The sequence below is a fragment of the Gordionus sp. m RMFG-2023 genome, chromosome 1, assembly GCF_954871325.1.
Source record: "Gordionus sp. m RMFG-2023 chromosome 1, tfGorSpeb1-WG-v2, whole genome shotgun sequence".
In the NCBI taxonomy this organism is placed as follows: domain Eukaryota; kingdom Metazoa; phylum Nematomorpha; class Gordioida; order Chordodea; family Parachordodidae; genus Gordionus; species Gordionus sp. m RMFG-2023.
Genome location: NC_088775.1, coordinates 67,676,147 through 67,696,071, shown reverse-complemented (window position 1 = coordinate 67,696,071; position 19,925 = coordinate 67,676,147). Strand labels below are relative to the sequence as shown.

Genomic DNA, 19,925 nt, shown 5'->3' with positions numbered 1-19,925 from the left:
TATATTACTTTTCAAAAACATGACATTGACTTGATTAAGAAGATGAGAATAGCGGAGAGTATTTTATCAGAACTCAAGGAAATTAGGGCTAATGTTGAATAAGAATTTCATATTTTATTGTTGAGTAAAAAGCAGAGCTATATGTGTTTAACATTTGTATCCCTCGACTTGTAGCAAGGCAAGCTCATCGTTAAAACATTAATATAGGATCAGTAGAAGAGAGAGTATATCTTAGATACAGATACATTTATAACACAAATAAATGAATTTTTAATTCATCATGCAGCACTTACTAATCTGCAAATATTACTTCCACAAAAGCCTTCCCAACCTTTTTCAGATGGTGATTAGAAAAAATAAATTTGTTAGATTTTTATCATGAAGATGTTAAAGTATCTTATGATGCCTTACTAGCTGAATAACTATGTTTATAAGATTAACTATGGTTGTTATAGTCCCAAAAAATGCTATAGATGTTCTGCATTATTTCAAACACATTTTAGATTAAATTCCCAATGTATTAAAAGGGTTTATAAACTCTTCCCATTAGTAAACTAATGAGAGAACATTCTCTTTTTTAAAAAGAATAACAGAGGCCTGCTAAAGTACCATTTGCAGGGCACGGCCCAGATTTTTCTTAGAGATTTTTTACAGCCCGGCCTGGGTTATTTTTAAAAATTTTCAGGCCCGGCCCAGCTTTTTTAAAAAATTTTTAGGCCCAGCCCTGCCTTTTTTAAAAAATATTTTAGGCCCGGCTCGGCTTTTTTTTAAAAATTTTCAGGCCCGGCCCGGCTTTTTTAAAAAATTTTTAGGCCCGGCCCGAATTTTTTTAAAATGAATTATATTTTTGATTTTTATAATAATAACGATTTCAAATATAGGCTGTTTTAAAAAATACAGCCCGGCCTGGGTGTTTTTTTAAAAAAATTTCGAGACCGGCCCGGGTATATTTAAAAAAATTAAAATACTGTCCGGCCTGGGGGCCGGTCCTGCAGGTCTCTGTAAAACATACCAATAACAACATCTGAAAGTAGATTGAAAGGTTTGGATCTTTTGAATATTCATATATATTTGACGACAAGCAAGGATTAGATAATTGAAAAATTAGCTCAATCCCAACGAAGATTGGATTTTACATTGTAAATATATAACATACAAAATACAATTATTCTTAAGTAACTTTGTGTAACGGTTCAAAAAATTCAAATTTCTATTTTGGGTCATTTAAGTGATTCTTTACATATAATTTTTTTTAATTCACATTAATTTAAAATTGTGTATTAGAAATAGTTATTAGTCCTAATAAATTTATGCTTGATATTTTTAAAAAACAATAATATTTCTTAAAAAATTTTATTATCCCCCCCCCCAGACCAAATTCTTGCGTACGAGCCTGATTCACTTAGTAGCATTATTAAAGAATATGAGCAGTAATGCCTAGTTAATTTATATGTTACAAGGTCTACCTTGTTAAAAGCTCCCCATCCTGAAGAGCTCATATATCTTTTTAAATATCAAAAGCTTTATTATTCTTGTTAATATGGGGGCTCCATACAAATAAATCACTCAAAAAATATAAGGAATACTTCAACATTCCGTAAAATGTGCTCTTTTAAATTTACAGTGTGTCTTAAACACAAAGATACTACCCATACCCACTTCCTACAAATTGTGACTATGGTCAATAAACATACAAACCATGATTTAGGTAAAATTATACATTATAATAAATTTATAATAATCATATAAATAGATAAAAATACATTTGAATCTCTTCCTAAACAAAGAGTACTATCTCTTGAAGAGAGAGAATCAGTTGAAAAGTACTTAAACCTAAAAGCTAACAAGCTAAAAATACAAGAATAATGCTAAAATTAGGAAAAATATCACCCAAAGATATTCACAATTTAAAAACTAATATTAATAAATCGAAGTATAATGATTTAGCCAGCATTTTTCAGCTACTTAAAGGAAATAAAGGATCTATTGTTGAGGTCATTGAAGGAAATGATATTCTACTAGGAATTTATTTTCAAGATGAGAGGATGCAACATAATCTCAAAAGATATCCAGAGGTTATGTTTGTGGATGCAACCTACAAGCTAAATAATTACGGGATGTCTCTTTTCATTACCTTAATAATTGATGGAAATGGTAAATCACAAATAGTTTCACTTTGGCTTGTACAAAGTGAAAGCTATAAATGTGTGAAATTATGAAATATCATAATAATAATTTATCAAATCTTGAAGTTATTGTGGCTGATAAAGATATGGCAGATAGAAGTGCCTTCTATGATAGTTTCCCAGCAGTGAATATTCACATGTGTATTTTTCATGCTTTGAGGATATTTAAAAGAGAGATTACCGCTGAAAAGAGAAAAATTACTACATCTGAGGTTAAAACAGTGCTGGAAATACTAGAAAAAATGGTATATAGTAAGACTGAAGATGTATACAATTATCTTTATGAGAAACTTATAGATTTAAATTGCCCTTAGTTTCATTGTATTTTTAATACACATTGGCACTTTATTAGAAAAAGATGGGTGATATATTGGGGAAATGAATCACCACATCTGCTCAATTTACTAACAATCGTTTAGAATCTCTTAATCAAAAAATTAAAAGAGTTGTAAATAAATATTCTCCTTTAAATGCCCTTTTTTCAGATTTATCAACAGTAGTTAGTTCTCAAGCCTTTGAAAGGCATACAGAAATATAATGTATATTGAGAGGCTACCATGTGTCACCTACGCATGTTATACTCCAGAAAATTCGTATTTTATTCTTTTAAGACCATATGCCTTTAAAGTTATTATAAATGAAATCTCATTTCATAATCAAATACATCTATTAAATATTGATACTATTTTAAACCATGCATTGGTTTGTGAAAAGGGTGTAGAATTTAAAATTACACTAAAATCATGTGCATATAGTTTTTTGACTTGCATAAAGCTGCCTTGTTGCCACATATTAGCACTTCATGCTGCCTTAAAATTGGATATTTATCTTAATCATCTCTGTGGATAGAGGTGGACTAAAAAATATATACAGGATAGCTCAATATCTGAAGATTCTTCTCTGTCTCAGTCATATTTAAACATTTCCCAACGATTTTCCATGCACAAAAAATTTGTCAACCAATGAAAAATTTAAACAAGTTCAAAGAATATTGATGCCCTTTTCAAGTTTAACATCTCAGCTTCCTCATAAAATTTCAGATGTGTTTATCGAAAAACTAAAAAAACTTGATAGTATAGTTCAAGCTGGAAAATATTTTGATGTCATTGAAGTGGATCAAAGTATATCTCCCAATCCCATAGTTATTTCAAAGATAAACATTATACAAGGTTAGATTATATTTTATATAAATAAATTTTTAAATATGGAATATAGATACAAATGTAACAATCCCAATAATAAAATCTATCAATTATGCCTAAGACTGAGAAAATTGTAGATATTGATGAAACTCTCCAAAAATTAAAAAGTATCAAACTACCACTCAAAATGAAAAAAAAAAGGTAGATCCAGAAAATCTGATTTATCAGTAGTAGGACTTTCAAATAAAAAGGGGAAATTATCATCATCAAGTAACATAATCAAATTTTATATATAATAAATTCATAATTATAGATGATAAGATATTACCAATTAAAATGGGCATCCACTCACAACCAAATTTAAGACTTGTTGAAAACCCAAAGTTGAGCTCTATTTTATCATCATCAAGTTACAAAATTAAATTTTATATATAATAAATTAATAATTCTAGACAGCAAAATAATATTACCAATCAAAATGGGCCTATACTCATAACCAAATCCCTTGTTAAAAATGCAATGACAGTAGATACTAGCAATATACCCCAAACCTTAAAATTTACTCTTGGTTTAATATACAAAATTATTTAATTTATTTAGTAAATAAAGCATATTCTATTACCAATCAAAAGGGTTGTATTCCATTTTTAGAAAATTACCTACCTAGACCAAATGTGATATGTATGATTATGGGGCATGACTAAAATACGCGTCCCCGGAAACTACGCGTCCCTGGTCAAACAGGTTTAATTTATATAATATTAATAAAAAATCTTATTTAGCTTTATAAGATGAGTTAAAAAATGTTTTTTTATGATTTAAAAAAAAAATGATAACTTAGTAAAATTTTTAAAATACTAATTTTTTACATGAAAAAACTACGCATCCCCGGTCAAGATACAATTTTTTTTAAAAAATAAAAGCAGATTCATATTTAGCTCATTAAATGGATACAGAAAATTTTTTTTTTATTTTAAAAAAAAGTGGTAACTTAGTAAAATTTTTAAAATACTAATTTTTTACATGAAAAAACTACGCGTCCCCGGTCAAGATAATATTATTTTTTTAAATAAAAGCAGATTCATATTTAGCTCATTAAATGGATACAGAAAATGTTTCTTTTTTATTTTAAAAAGTAGAAACTTAGTAAAATTTTGAAAAAACACTTTTTTTCCATTTTTGACTAAAATACGCGTCTCTACGCGTCCCCGGTCAAGATAGATTATTTTTATAAAAATGAATATAGAATCGTGGGTTCCACGTCAATACAGAGAAACCATTACAGAGAATGTATTTTACAGAGAAACCTTTATAGAGAAAACAATTATAGAGAATGCACTTATAGAGAAAACAATTATAGAGAAAGTCGTTTATAGAGGATTATTTTATAGAGAAAACAATTTTAGAGAATGTCGTTTACAGAGAATGATTTTATAGAGAATGATTTTACAGAGAATGTTTTTATAGAGAATGATTTTATAGAGAATGATTTTACAGAGAATGATTTTATAGAGAATGTATTTTATAGAGAATTATTTTATAAAAAATTTTATTTAAAGAATATGATTATTTTATAAAAAAAAATTATTTAAAGAATATGATTATTTTATAAAAAAAATTTTTTAAATATGATTAATTTATAAAAAATGTTATAAATTTTTTTGTAAATTTATGTGCTCTGCATAGTCAAAGGGGGAAAAAAATTGTATGAAATATCATTAAATATTAAAATTACCTTATTAAAGCGAATTATTGGGCAGTTTTTATTGTGAGAAAATTATTACAATCGGGAAAATATTAAGAGTTAAAATATAAAATTATAAAAACACTATTTTAGAATTTTAGAAAGTTTTATAATCTTATATCGTGTTTAAATAAAATTTTAAAAGGTTACAATTATATTAGTATCAAGTGGATAGTAAATTCAGGGCAATCAGCTCTGTATAATATTATAATGTAAAAAAAATATAAATTTATTATTTAAATATATTTATTAAGAGTAACTAGTTACTTTGGACAGTAACTTTGTATAAAATAGTCAGCTACAGTTAGGATTTTTGTAAATGTAACTAGTTATAGTTATCTTTTATCAAATCTACTTAATTTAACAACACTTATGTTATTTTAATTCTTCTTATAATATTATTTTTCCTAAAAATTTTAAATTATAGTTGTGAAACACGGATAATTCTTTCTTTAGTTAAAATATATTTGTCACCTTAATCGTACAATCAATGTGCTATATCAAAATATTTTTATGGCATAATTGTTTGGTTATCAACTGAAAACAATCTATGTTATTTTGTATAAACGGCTCTCTATCATTGTTTTTTCTATAAATTTTTTTCTATATAATTGTCTTTTTCTGTAAATTTTTTCACTTTTTTTTTAAAAATTATGGCTGAATTTATTTTAAGTAGTCGAAACAATCAGTTACTACTTCTTGATTTTTACCTCTTTCAAAAGGAAAAAACATCAAATCAAACAACCTATTGGAGATGTATTCAATTCCATGTGGATGAATGCATGGGCGTGCCCGAACTAAGAACGGAATACTTATATTCCACAATAAAAAACATAATCATGTACCAGACATTGCTGATATTGAAGCAAGAAACAAGATGAATAAAATCAAACAAGAGGCTTCTAGTACCCAATCTCTGCCCAATAATATAATGGCCGATATATCTAGCAATATATCTATAGCCGCCATTGGGAAAATGCCTAGTTGTTCCTTAATTAAAAGGACAATTCAAAGAAAAAGACGCCAAATAAGAAGAGCGCCTGCCGTTCCCTTAAGCCTGATTGACTTGGTCATACCTATTGAATATCAATTATCCAATGATGATGAACAATTTTTGTTATATGATAGTGGTCATCATGATCACCGATGCCTCATATTTTCAACCATAAATTTAAAATTTTTATCAACATGTGATAAATGGTATGCAGATGGCACATTCAAGACATGTCCTCTCTTCCAGCAAATATACACCATCCACGGGATGAAACATAAAACCATTATCCCAGCTATTTATGTCCTGATGACATCACGTCGCCAACAAGATTATCTTAATATTTTCAATCAAATAAAAAATTTCCAAATTTTTTTAAATCCGAAATTCATCATGATCGACTTTGAATTAGCAGCCTTATCTGCTTTTAAACAGTCGTTTCCACTGACTGCGATCCGCGGGTGCCTGTTTCATATGTCGCAATGCATATGGCGCACTGTTCAAAAAAATTCATTAATTCGCAATGCATATAAAACGCAAACAAATTTTGCTATGTACAAAAAAATGTTAATGTCACTGGCATATGTACCAGTGGAGGATGTAATTCATGGATTCGAGGAATTATGTGCCTCTGAATTCTATCAAGAAAATAGGGATATTCTCGCCCCCTTGATAGAATACTTTGAAGAGACGTGGATTGGAAAAATGATAGCTATGGAGAGGAGGTCGCCAATATTTAGCATTTCTCTATGGAATTGCTACGAATCAACACTAGCTGGTGAACCGAATACCAATAATTCAGTAGAAGGCTGGCATCGAAGTTTTTCGTCTCATATAAGTTCCCATCATCCAAAGATCTGGAAATTTATAAAGAGTTAGTAATTATATTATATTAAAAATTTTAAAAACTTTTCCATTTTTAGCTCTCAAAGACGAAGATCTGAACAAATTGGAACAATACTCTTTAGGATTAATGGCCCCGCTGTCAAAGAAAGAATATCGCGAAAGATCCAAAAGGATTTTTCTAATTGTTGAAGATTTTTATTCAAGAACTATGCTGGATTATTTAAGGGCTTTATCCCACAATATAAATTTAAATGTTTAATTTAATCATATAATTGTATTTTTTATATTGGTATAATATTTATACTATGTTTATTTGGATTCATTATGAATAAATATTTATTTGATATTTCGAATGTATAATGCTATGCTCTTATTTAGTAGATTAACTAGATTTATCTTATAAAAACTTCAATCATAACCAATAAATATAGATATATTATAATATTGGGTTTAACGAAATTTAATTGATCCAGATTGTTAATTTTCTTACAATAAAAACTGCCCAATAATTAGCTTATATAAGGTAATTTTAATATTTCATATAATTTTTTTCCCACTTTGACTATGCAGAGCACACAAATTTACAAAAAAAATTTATAACATTTTTTATAAAATAATCATATTTAAAAAAAAAAATAATTCTCTATAAAATACATTCTCTATAAAATCATTCTCTGTAAAATCCTTCTCTATAAAATCATTCTCTGTAAAATCATTCTCTGTAAAATCATTCTCTGTAAAATCATTCTCTGTAAACGACATTCTCTATAATTGTTTTCTCTATAAAAATTTCTCTGTAAAATACATTCTCTATAAAATACATTCTCTATAAAATACATTCTCTATAAACGACATTCTTTATAATGGTTTTCTCTGTAAAAGTTTCTCTATAATTGTTTTCTCTGTAAAAGTTTCTCTGTAATGACGCGATACCAGAATCGTGTATAGTTTATCAAGGAGATTCAGAAAATGGTATTAATAATTTTTTTTAAAAAAAATTTTATATTAAAAAAATTTCCAAGCCAGCTTCATGCACATAATATTGGTGGTAAAATTTTCTCAAGCCTGCCAAGCGGTAGTGGTATCAAAATTATGATATTAATACTAGTTAAAAAATATTAATTAAATTAAGTTAATTTTAATAAATCAAATATATATGAAGAATTATAACAAAATATAAAGTTAAAGGGGGGCTGAATGATAAGAACGTTTGCCTTCGTATAGTTAGGTCGTATGATCGAATACCGGTGTAGGAAAAAAATATTTAAAAAAAAAATTTAACATTACACTATATAGTCTCCTTAAATTTTAAATACATTAAGGAGATGAGAAAACGTTCATTTCTTAATTACTACGATTATATATATCAGATGTAAATCGTTAATAATTAATCCGCAAGATGGCGTTTATCAATTTTATATAATTTATAAAAATATTCTAATTTTTTTCTCATTCTAAATTATCAGTAAAAAAATAGGTAGGTTGAATAAATTTATTTTATTGTTTTCGAACTATTTAAATAAATATATTAAGAAAAAATAATAATTAAAGATTGAATCGATACTTACCTGCGAACAAACTTATGTTTTTTTTATCATCCTCAGGTTATTATTGCTATAAAATACACAAATTTCTTATAACTTTAAGACACTACATCTACTTAATAAATTTAAAATAATTTATAAAAATATTCTAAATTTTTTCTCATTCTATATTATAATAGTTTTATATGTACTACTAGTAAAAAAATAGGTAGGTTGAAAAAATTTATTTTATTGTTTTCGAACGTCTTAAGCTAGAAATACAAAGTTAATTTGTGATTTATTACAATATTTTTATATCTATTGTTATAAGATACATTTTATATGTTTATTTTAATAAGAGTTGTTTATTTTAAATGGTTCTATATAGTTTAATTACGTTTTATAAAAAGTTTTAAAAATGTATTAAGTATAGATGTTAATTTTATTATACATATAAGTTTTGCATTAACACAAATTAGAATTTGTGAACATATATTAGCTATAAAACTATTGATACTATCTATATATAACTAGCATTATGATTTTAGATACAATAATTGTCATTAAGGTCCTCGTTTATCTGTAAACACATTATATGTTACAATAAAAGAGTCCTTCTACCGATGGGAGCGGGGGGGGGGGGATTTAAGTTATGTAGTAAAATTTTATGAATAACAATTATATATTTGATTCTTATACTAAACTATTCCAATATTTTCTTTTATTCTACATCCCGTTTTCATTATCATAAGCAGTGTTTTAATTTTTTTATTAAAATTTGAAATATCATTCCTTAAATGTTAGAAAATTGAAGCATTGTTAACTGAATTATTTGGTAATCATGGAAATCATCTAATATCTGAGATTTGTTTTATTTACTAGAGATATTATTTTAAAATAAGCTCCACGAGTTTTGGGAAAAAATTATCTTAACTTATTGATGCTTAATCAAATATCTTAATAGTATGTGCATGGTTTTCTCTGAATAGTTCGCAACAACTAAGATTTTGCCAACATTACTATTTGCCAGATATTTTTTATGAGTTTTTCTTTAATAATTAAAAGTGGGAGGGGGGGGGGTCATTAAGCTGAATATTCTATCTGAGGATGCTTTCTAAATGGGAATGGAAATGCCATAGAGCTAAAATAATTCCCTTTATCATCTATAATAGCTTAGCATATTTCAAAATATTCTATAATATTTTTCATCTTTGAAATCTTTAAGTTTTTTGATGTGAGCGTGTGTATAATAGTTAAGACATCTTCAGATTGTAGTTATAAATTGTTATTCAATAAAGTGCGGAATGTTAAGGACAATACCTAAAATATTTGGAAAATATCGTGTAGGCAACCCTGGTCGGGTATTGGTTAACATATAAATATGGTGAATTCCATAAATCGACAAAGGTTTCAACCCGACCCCCTTCAATTTTTCTTAAATTTTGCACATTGTAGTATATACTATAAAACTAAGAAAAAGATGAAATTTTACCTCCCAATACTGCTTATCCGCTGAGATATGGGCGTTTAAAGCGTGGAAAATGGTACATTTTTGACAAAATTCCCTTATTTTCAAATATCTCGAAAATGTTAGAAAAATAATTTAAATTTTTATGTCAAGTAACGTTAAATAAGGTAGCCACCTCTCAAAATTTTTGTCAAGGATAAAAAAAGTAAGGGTCTATCATTAAATTTTTATATGATAATATTTATGTTAAATTTGATCAATTTTAGCCATATAAATAGCCATAACACTTAGACCCATGTTTATCCCAGTCTAGGAATTGGTACAAATATAAAACAGTGTGATATCTATCTACAGTAAAAAAAATTCAAAAAAATATACCTTTTTTTCTGTGACCATTTCCGGTTTTATATATCCTTTTATATAACCGGTTTTCGTTATTCAAATTTTTATTACATTTATTTTTATGTCATATTAAAGAACTATTATTAAGCTACATAATAAAATTTAAATTATTTTTCTAACATAAGTATTTTTCGAGATATTTGAAAATGGGAATTTTGTCAAAAATGTACCATTTTTCCGCGCTTTAAACGCCCATATCTCAGCGGATAAGCAGTAATGGGAGGTAAAATTTCATCTTTTTCTTAGTTATACTACCAATGTGCAAAATTTAAAAAAAAATTGTAGAGGGTCGAGTTGAAAATCGACTTTTTTTGTCGATTTGATATGGAATTCACTATATATTTAAATAATTAAAATATATTTTGCATTCTAAAATTTATATTAATAATATAAAATATCGTGAAACAGAAATATATGAAAATAAAAAAAATATATCTAGATATACCACATTTTTATATCTATATACTTTAACAACTCTGTTATATTATATAAGTGTTTGTTATTATATTTGTGTCAGCTAATAACGGATGTAAACTGTTTCTATTCAAAAATATATAAAATTAACGACAATCGATGTTTTTTATTATAACTATATTTATACTAATTTTCAAATTTTATTATTTAGAATATACTCATGTAAAATATGCCATGTGCATATAAAGGCTTCTACCGCATCGATAGGATGCGAAGGATGCGATAAATGAATTCATTCAAAATGCTTGAATTTACAAGCGAGTGTTTTTAAATTATGGGGTAAAACAGATGCTACATATTTTTGTTGCGATTGTTACAGTTTGAATGAATCCTTAAATAGGCTAAGGCTTTCTAATAATGTTATAACTGCCGATAATGAGTTAAGACTCGTAGCGCTCTATAAAAAAATACCGCAACGTAATAAGATAGATATGAGTAAGTGTGTTATAGATGATGTATCACAGTGACCCCTACACTTTTTGAGGGATAGAAGCAGAATACCCCCCTAAAGTACCCCCCCCCCATTGTAAATTATTTTTTGACACCAATAAATTTCAAAAATAATTTTTATTGCATCAATATTTATTATAATATAAATATAATGTAAAAAATATATGCTTTAAAAATATTATTTTTAAATTAATAATTTAGATAAATTAGGGGAAGAGAAAGCAAAAGAATTTATAATTTCATCAATATTTAATTGTTTAAATAAATTATTTTCCATTGATAAAATGGTTAAATTATTAAGAAATGGATCTTTCATGACACTACGAAGTCTTGTTTTAATTAGTTTAATTTTACTCATGACCCTTTCGGCAGTACATGATGTAGTAAGAATAGTTAATAAATATTTATATAAAATTGTTAAATTTGGGAAAGCAGAAAAATTTATAAGCAGACGATAAGGTAAAATAAATGAATAGTTTCTCCAGTCTTAATCATTCATCTCAAAATTATTATCATCATCAGAAGAAGCTAAATAATGTATTAGTAAAAATATTTTAATTAAATAAATTTACAATTCTCAGAATCTGACAAATCTTCTTTAACCTCTAGGTCACGAGTAATAATTACGTCCCCCGTTTTAGCCATTTTATAAATATTTCTAAACATCAACATTTCCTCAAAAACTTGACTTGTATTTAATTGATAAAATTCACAGATATCCTTGATATCATCTTTAACAATTGCCTTTTCCGCCATTCCCTTTGGGGTAAAAAATGATGTTTGACTCAAAAATTTTATCGATTCATCGTTAAATCTTTCACTAAACTGCATAATAATTAAATCAAGTGCAGCATAAAACACACTGATTTTAAAGCTAAAATAAAATATTACATTTAATGATGAAAGTATATATATACCTCTCCTTTTTGGATTGTAATGTTTGAAGTCTTGAACTTTCAAAATCAAAAGGTAAATTTCTCTTCTTCAAAAAATCTTGGGCCTTTGAAAAGACATCCAAAAATTCAGTGTTATTATCTATTTTAGGATTATAAAATAATAAAAGATAATAATTTAAATTATACTTCTCATATTAATCAGGCAATCTTTTGCCAATTGAATTTGATTTATTGCAAACCCTATATCCTTTGAAATGGTTTGCAATTTTGTACAAGCCAAGCTAGTTATCAACAATATTTTATCCAAAACACATAGTGATAAAATAAAATAAAATTTTTCTATTCTATAGACTATAGCACTCCATAGTGGAAGTGGCAGGATCTTCAGAATCCTTTAAATTTGCCAAAGCTGCCCTCAAAGCATCATAAAGTAGGAAAAAATTTACAATCGCCTTATATGATGTTAGCCAGCTTCTATAAATATAAAATAAACATTATATATCGAAACAATTAAGATAATATTACCCAGTGGTATTTTTGATGCGTAAAAATCTATGTGATTTTGTCAGTAAATCACTCGACATGTTTTGAGCACTTCATATCTTTTAACACCATTAAAATATACGTAAATTTCGTTTAATATTCCCAAGACATTTGGCAGCTCTTTTACTGATTGGCATAATTGAACAACTATTAAATTTAATCGATGACAATAGCACCAAATAAAAGCTGCCTTTGGCGCCTCCGCTCTAATCAAAGCCTGCACTCCATTAATTCTTCCACTCATGTTTGAGGTGCCATCATAGCTTTGCCCCACTAGGAATTCGAGGGGTAGATTCATGGAGCCAGGCTTGGATATTATATTCTCTTTAATATCGAGGCCCGTTGTATTTCCCGTACAATAAATGTCTATCAGCCTTTCAACGGGCTTAGGTGTCTCGCTATTTTCAACATATCTCACTATCAAAGCTATTGCTTCTGATTTCGATACATCATATGTGCCATCAACTATAATTGAATAGCACCTGTTGAATTCAATCTCCTTTTGAATTTTTTTTATAACCATATTTTTCATTGTTTCAATAAGAATATTTATGTTATTATATGATAACAGATTTGAATATAATTTAGATTTTAATCCCTTAATTTTTTTCTCACTTCTTATTTAATAAAAAAAATTATTTTGCTATTTGTCCAATTTTGAGAAATATTCTTAAAAGCCACTATTTAAAAGCTTTTCTTTATATCGTGAAAATTAAGCCCACCATGTCTTTTTCTAATATGATCTGTCCATTTATCATCTCTTATTTATGATATGTACAATTTTTAATCAAGCATTTATATTTTTTTTGGTTAATATTTTTGGGCATATTTTGACAATGATCTAAAAATTGTAAATGATTATATATAAGATTTAATATTTAAATTTTTACTATTCCCTTTGATAAAATTTTAATTTTGCGCCAAATCTTGAAAGTGGAAAAATAATTTTATGATAAGAAATATCGGATAACAAACTAATTTGCTAAACATCGACCATAAAAATTTTTAAAACAAAAAATTAAAAATTTTTTTTTAAAATTTTAAAAAAAAAATAAAAAATTTAAAAAAAAAAGAAGTACCCCCATAGAAATTTATAGAAGCAGTTGCTTCGGACCCCCTCCCCGTTGTAGGGGTCACTGATGTATCATGTAGGCTCTTAAAATACTAGAGAAATTCTATATTAATGCTATATCCTATGGGTAATGGGGGACGGCAATTGCTTCTACAGAGCTATATCTTTAGCATTGTTCGGACAACCTGATGAACATGTTTATATACGATTAATAACAGCAATTGAGATTAGTCTGCTAGAGATATAAAACAAATTAGAAAAGTATAATATTAAATGTAAAAATCAAATAGGGTATACGGCTAATTTTTCTGACCAAGTTTTATTAATTCTTAAGGATATGAAAAAATATCCGATGGTGAACCATAATAAATATAAATCCAAACGACGTTGTAAGCATAATCTTATACACACCTTTTATGCTACAAAATTTGAAATATATGTGTCATAGACTTAAACCTTGTATATTAGGTGTAGATAAAACCTACAATTTATCTGAATTATTTGTTACGGCAACTATATACAAACATAATTTGTAGAAAGCAAGAAGGAAACCATCCGATATATATGGGTCCTATATTTTTGCATGGTATATCTAATTTCGAGACGTATAATTATTTCTTTTCTCATTTAAAGCACCTCTTTACCGCACATGATATAAATGTTGATAATCTAATATTTGGTAGCGATGAGGAATTCGCGATGATCGCTGCTATTAGAAATAATTTTAAAACATCGGATCATTTATTATGTTACGTGCATGTGAGAAGAAATATTATTAAATATTTGAGAGACAAAGAGGGAGTTGATGTAAAACATCGCAAAAAAATTTTACGTAATATCTTTGGCAAAGAGGGAATTGTATTTTCGATTAATGGTGAAATGTTTCATCATAGAATTTTGCAATTAAAATCATATTGCGTCGAAAAAAGATATAATTCATTTCTGAATTATTTAAATAAAAAATTAGAAGATAATTTATTTGCTTATATTTATAAGCCATTACATAAAAAAATAATTATTAATTTATGGTCGAACAACGATTGTGAATCGTTTAATAGTATGTTAAAGTCTTTAGTAGATAGAAAGACCTCTCCATTACACACTTTAATAGAAAAAATAACCAATAAGAATAGGGTACAAGAGAAAGAACTTGAACGGGCAGTAATTGGACTGGGCCAATTTTTTGTTGTTGAAAGTTATAAGAAATTTATTTTGGGCAAAAATTGGGATAAATTAAGTGATAAAGAACGTCGTCATCGTCTCATCGCAATGATGAAAGGACGGATTTTAAATGATGATGATATAGCTTCGACATGTGGTCAATTAAAGTTGGTTAAACCTAAAGGGTCTAAAAAACCAACGCAATATAAAAAAATTAAAGTAAGCATATGGATATTAATTTTTAAACATTGTTCGACTTTTCGGGTCGGTAACTTTGTAATAACGATATCAATCCGCATGATTGATGGCTAGATCGAGTCGGATAACCTATTGGAGGAAGCTAGACTGGAAGTTGACTATATGGGCAAATTCTCAATATAGTGAGGCCTGTTAGAGACAGACGGTTTCGCTGGTCGCGTAGCAATAGGAGGGGCTATGGTACCAACTGTTATGTTCATCATTTTTTTTATTTATTTATTTTTTTTTCTCGGAATTATCAATATTATTTTGATTATCGATTTTTGAAATTTATCAATATTTTTCATGTAATTTATTTTTTCTCGGAATTATATATATTATTTTTTTGATTATCGATTTTTCAGAAGAAAATTTATTATGTTGTAAAAAGAAAAAGAATTTTAAAAAAATATTATAAAAATATAAGACGTAATAGAAAAAGGGAAATATTATAATGGCGATTGGGATGAAATGAATAGTCGTCTAGATTTATTTCTTCAGCACTGAACAATGAATTTTGGGAATCGATATCCGAGAAACCACTACGCATAGGGAATAAGGATATCCATATCTTCGGACGAATCGCTTTGAGTTGATACATCGTTTATATCAATTTCTTCTATATCACTGTTAATCCATATACTATTTCTGACATCACCATTATCTGGAATGCTCCTCAAATTCCTTCTCCTTCTAACGATGATGTCGCTATCGTTGTCTATGTCGTCTATCAATATTTCTTGTAAATCTCTTCTTGGCGGATTAGTGGGCCTGGGTATATTCGTAATCGAATTTATTTCTGCGGGAGTAGTTGCTAAATTGGTCGAAGATCTAAGGCCGGATCTTGCAACTCCTCGGTTGTTACGTGAGCCTCTATTTCTGACAGAAGCAGCTGATGTTGAAGCTACATTCGGATTAGGGTTAATAATACTAACTCGTCTTATCGAGCGTCTTCTAGCTCTTCGGGAAGGTCTGTTAATTTGATTAAAAATCCCGTAGATATCATTAAGCACACTGTTTTGGCGTTTCCTATTATTCCTTGTGCCTGAATTTTGTAAAAGCATCCAATCTGGAATTTCATCATTGTCGAACCCAGTGGTAGTGGAAGAGTGTGTGGGAATTACGCTGCTACTGTTGTAAGTATTAGTCAAAAAATCCAGGTAAGTGGAGAGGAAAGATCCATTGCCTGAATTATTAGGTTGGGGTTGGCGAGTACTATTTCGGCTTCTGGAAGTAGTCGCGGCTAATTTGCCCTTTTATCATCCCGCGATTTTTTAAGCTCCTTCCTTTTTTCGTTCCATTCTTTACTAAGCATCTTGTCACCATTTCCTTTTTCTATTACGTCTTATATTTTTATTATATTTTTTTCAAATTCTTTTTCTTTTTACATCATAATAAATTTTCTTCTGAAAAATCGATAATCAAAAAAATAATATATATAATTCCGAGAAAAAATAAATTACATGAAAAATATTGATAAATTTCAAAAATCGATAATCAAAAATAATATTGATAATTCCGAGAAAAAAAAAATAAATAAATAAAAAAAATGATGAACATAACATCTCTCCTCTTAGAGAATGCCTGTTCTATTCCGCATTTGATCTTGGTGTCTTCTCCATCGGCTCTTGGAGGTATCCACAACGTATATGCACCTCCCAGCACGAGCCACTATTGTTCCTTTTATCCATTTTACCTTGTCGTTGTAGGCCCACACCGGTTGTCCTATCCTAAATTGACCTCTCTGTTCCGTTTGTGTATCGTTTGATTGGCTTTCTTGGGTGGTCTCTTTAATCATCTACAGATGATTTCGAACATTTCGTCCCAACATCAGTTTTGCTGGTGTCTGTCCCGTCGCTGCATGTTGCGTGTTCCTATAAGCTAATAAGAATTCGTTTAATCCTTCGTACTTGTTTGGGGTTGTATTTTTTTCCATAGCTGTTTTAACCGTTCGTACCATGCGTTCTGCTTCTCCGTTGGAGCTCGGATGGTATGGAGGTGTCAGCACATGGTTTATTCGGTGTTTCAAGCAATATTCTTTAAATCGATAGCTGGTGAACTGTGGACCGTTGTCCGATACCAAGGATTCTGGATATCCCCATCTAGAAAATATTTCGCCTAGTACCCCCATAGTTCTTTCAGATGTGGTGGTGGTCATTCCTTTTACCTCCACCCATTTGGTAAAAGTGTCTACCAATATGAGCCACATTGTGTTTTTGAACGGTCCTGCGAAATCTATGTAAACTCTTTGCCAAGGTCTTGTCGGTTTCCCCCAATGATGATCTTGTATTTTTGGAGGATTGTTTGCCCATGTGTTACATGATTCGCATTGACGACATAGTTCTTCTATTTCATGGTCGATTCCGGGCCACCATACATATTGTCTGGCTAAACTTTTCATTCTGACGATTCCTTGATGACCATTATGTAATTCGTTTAGTATTTTTTTTCGCAATTCTGTTGGAATTATTATTCTGTCTCTTTTGTATAAACATCCGTCCTTTTCCCATAAATTGTTTTTGCACATTTCGTTTTGTCTTAGTACACTGTCATCTTTTGACTTGAATTGTGTTTTTATACTCTCCTTTACCTTTTTTAACATATCGTCGTTTTTAAGTTTTTCCCGAATTTCGTCTATCGATATTGGATGTTCGTTTATAAAATATACTTCTTCATTATGGTCTTTGGTTTTGTTTTCCATTGGGCATCTTGAAAGTCCGTCTGCCACTTTGTTTTCCTTGCCAGCTTTATACTTTATTTCGCAATTGTACCCTCCTAATATTAGAGACCATTTGAGCAATCGTGGTGACGTTATATTTGCCGAACTTTTGTTACCAAATATATATATAAGAGGTTTGTGATCGGTTCATATTGTAAAAGTTTGACCCACTAAATATTCATAAAATTTCTTTACTCCAAATACAAGCGCTAATGCCTCTCTTTCGATAGTTGAGTAGTTTTTTTCTGCCGCAGATAGTGTCCGTGAAGCAAAACCTATGGGATTCTCGGATCCGTCTTTCTCGATATGAGACAATACGGCTCCTACGCAATTCATAGACGAGTGAGTTGGATATCTTTACCTGGATCAAAATGAACGATTATTGGAGGATAAGTCAAACATCTCTTTAAGATTTCAACACTGGATCCGCATTCTTCCGTCCATTGGAAATTGTTGCCTTTCTTTAATAAGTCATAAAGGGGTGCTGCGATTGTTGAAAATTTTTTTATAAATCGATGATAGTAATTCATAAGTCCTAATAGTGACTGCAATTCGTTGACTGACTCAGGAATTGGAGCATATTTTATCACTTCTAGTTTTTCGTCTGAGGGCATAAGACCTTTGCTGGATATGACATGTCCTAGGTATTTTACTTTTTCTTTAAGGAATTTGCTCTTTTCGAAATTCGCTTTGAGACCGAACTCCGACATTCGTTGGAATATTTCCTCTAGATTTTTTAGATGCTCTTCATCCGAAGAACCGGTAATTATTAGAACGTCAATGTAGTATGCTACCCCCGTCATTTTCCCGAAAATTAGGTCCATGGTCCTTTGAAATATTGCTGACACCGGGGTTATTCCGAATGGCATTCTTTTAAATTGGAATAAACCTTTGTGGGTGTTAATAGCTAAATACTTCCTCGAATCAGAATCTATTACTATTTGATGGTAAGCATTTGAAAAATCAATGGTTGAAAACTTTTCCCCTTTTCTTAATTTGTTGAATATTTCTTGTATTCTGGGGATAGGGTATATGTCCGGCGTCATCCATGGATTTATAGTTATTTTTAATCTAGGCACAACCTAATATTCCCATTGGGCTTCACTATCGGGAGCAGAGGACTGGCCCATTCTGAAAATTTTATGGGTTCTATTATGTCATCATTAATCCATTTAGTTAATTCCTCATCCACCTTTTCTTCTAAGGCATACGCGATTTTCCTGGGGGCGCAGAATTTTGGGATCGCGTCGTCTTTTATACTCAAATGGACTTCCATATTGTTCAATTTCCCTAATTTTTATCGAATATTGTTACATACTTCTCCGTTAAGGCTTTTAATTCTTGTTCCACATAATATATTTTGTTATTATTATCGTATGTGTTTTCTGTTCCTGCTAATATTGATTCTTTCCATACCAATTCTCTGAATTCCTTTATCCAGTTTATACCTACCAATGAGGGTCCATCAGCTTTCACTATTATTAAGGGTAGATATTTTATGGTTTCTTTTATTTGAACTTTTACGTCCACGCTGCCTATGATGGCGATTTCGTTACCTTCGTACGTCTTTAATTTTGTGTCCGAATCATGAATTGTTTTATTGGAGTTGATTTTATTCCATGTCTTTAATGAAATGATTGATACTGATGCTCCTGTATCTAGGATCATGTGTGTTTTCTTACCTTCTATATTTAAATTGATTTTGAATTTTTCTTTACAAGATTTGATATCCATCGAGTATATATACGATATATCTTCCTCTTTGTCTCTTTGATCGCAATATTTAATCAGATGTTTATCGCTACCGCATTTGAAGCAAGTTTTTTTTGTCTGACTGTAATATTGATTGTCGTTGTATTTAAAGTTATTATTGTTGGTGTTGTAATTTCCCCTTGTCTTATCGTAAGAATATTGATACTTATTTTTATGATAATAATTATTGTTTCGTACCAGTTTTTATGTCGGTAGTTATCATTGTTATTATATTTGTTGTCATTATTATTATATTTGTTATCATTATCATATTTGTACCGCGGATTAACGTAATTATATCTTCCATAATTCGAGTTGT

The 19,925-nt window shown here is 29.0% G+C and overlaps 1 long non-coding RNA gene across 1 annotated transcript; it reads right to left on the bottom strand.

Moving 5' to 3' along the window:
• Nucleotides 1–11,391: 11,391 nt before the first annotated feature.
• Nucleotides 11,392–12,220, bottom strand: LOC135922326 (uncharacterized). The gene is made up of 3 exons (XR_010570854.1): nt 12,144–12,220; nt 11,799–12,100; nt 11,392–11,754 (listed from the first exon to the last, which is right to left on the bottom strand). It is a non-coding gene; the product is annotated as an uncharacterized LOC135922326 (long non-coding RNA).
• Nucleotides 12,221–19,925: the final 7,705 nt, after the last annotated feature.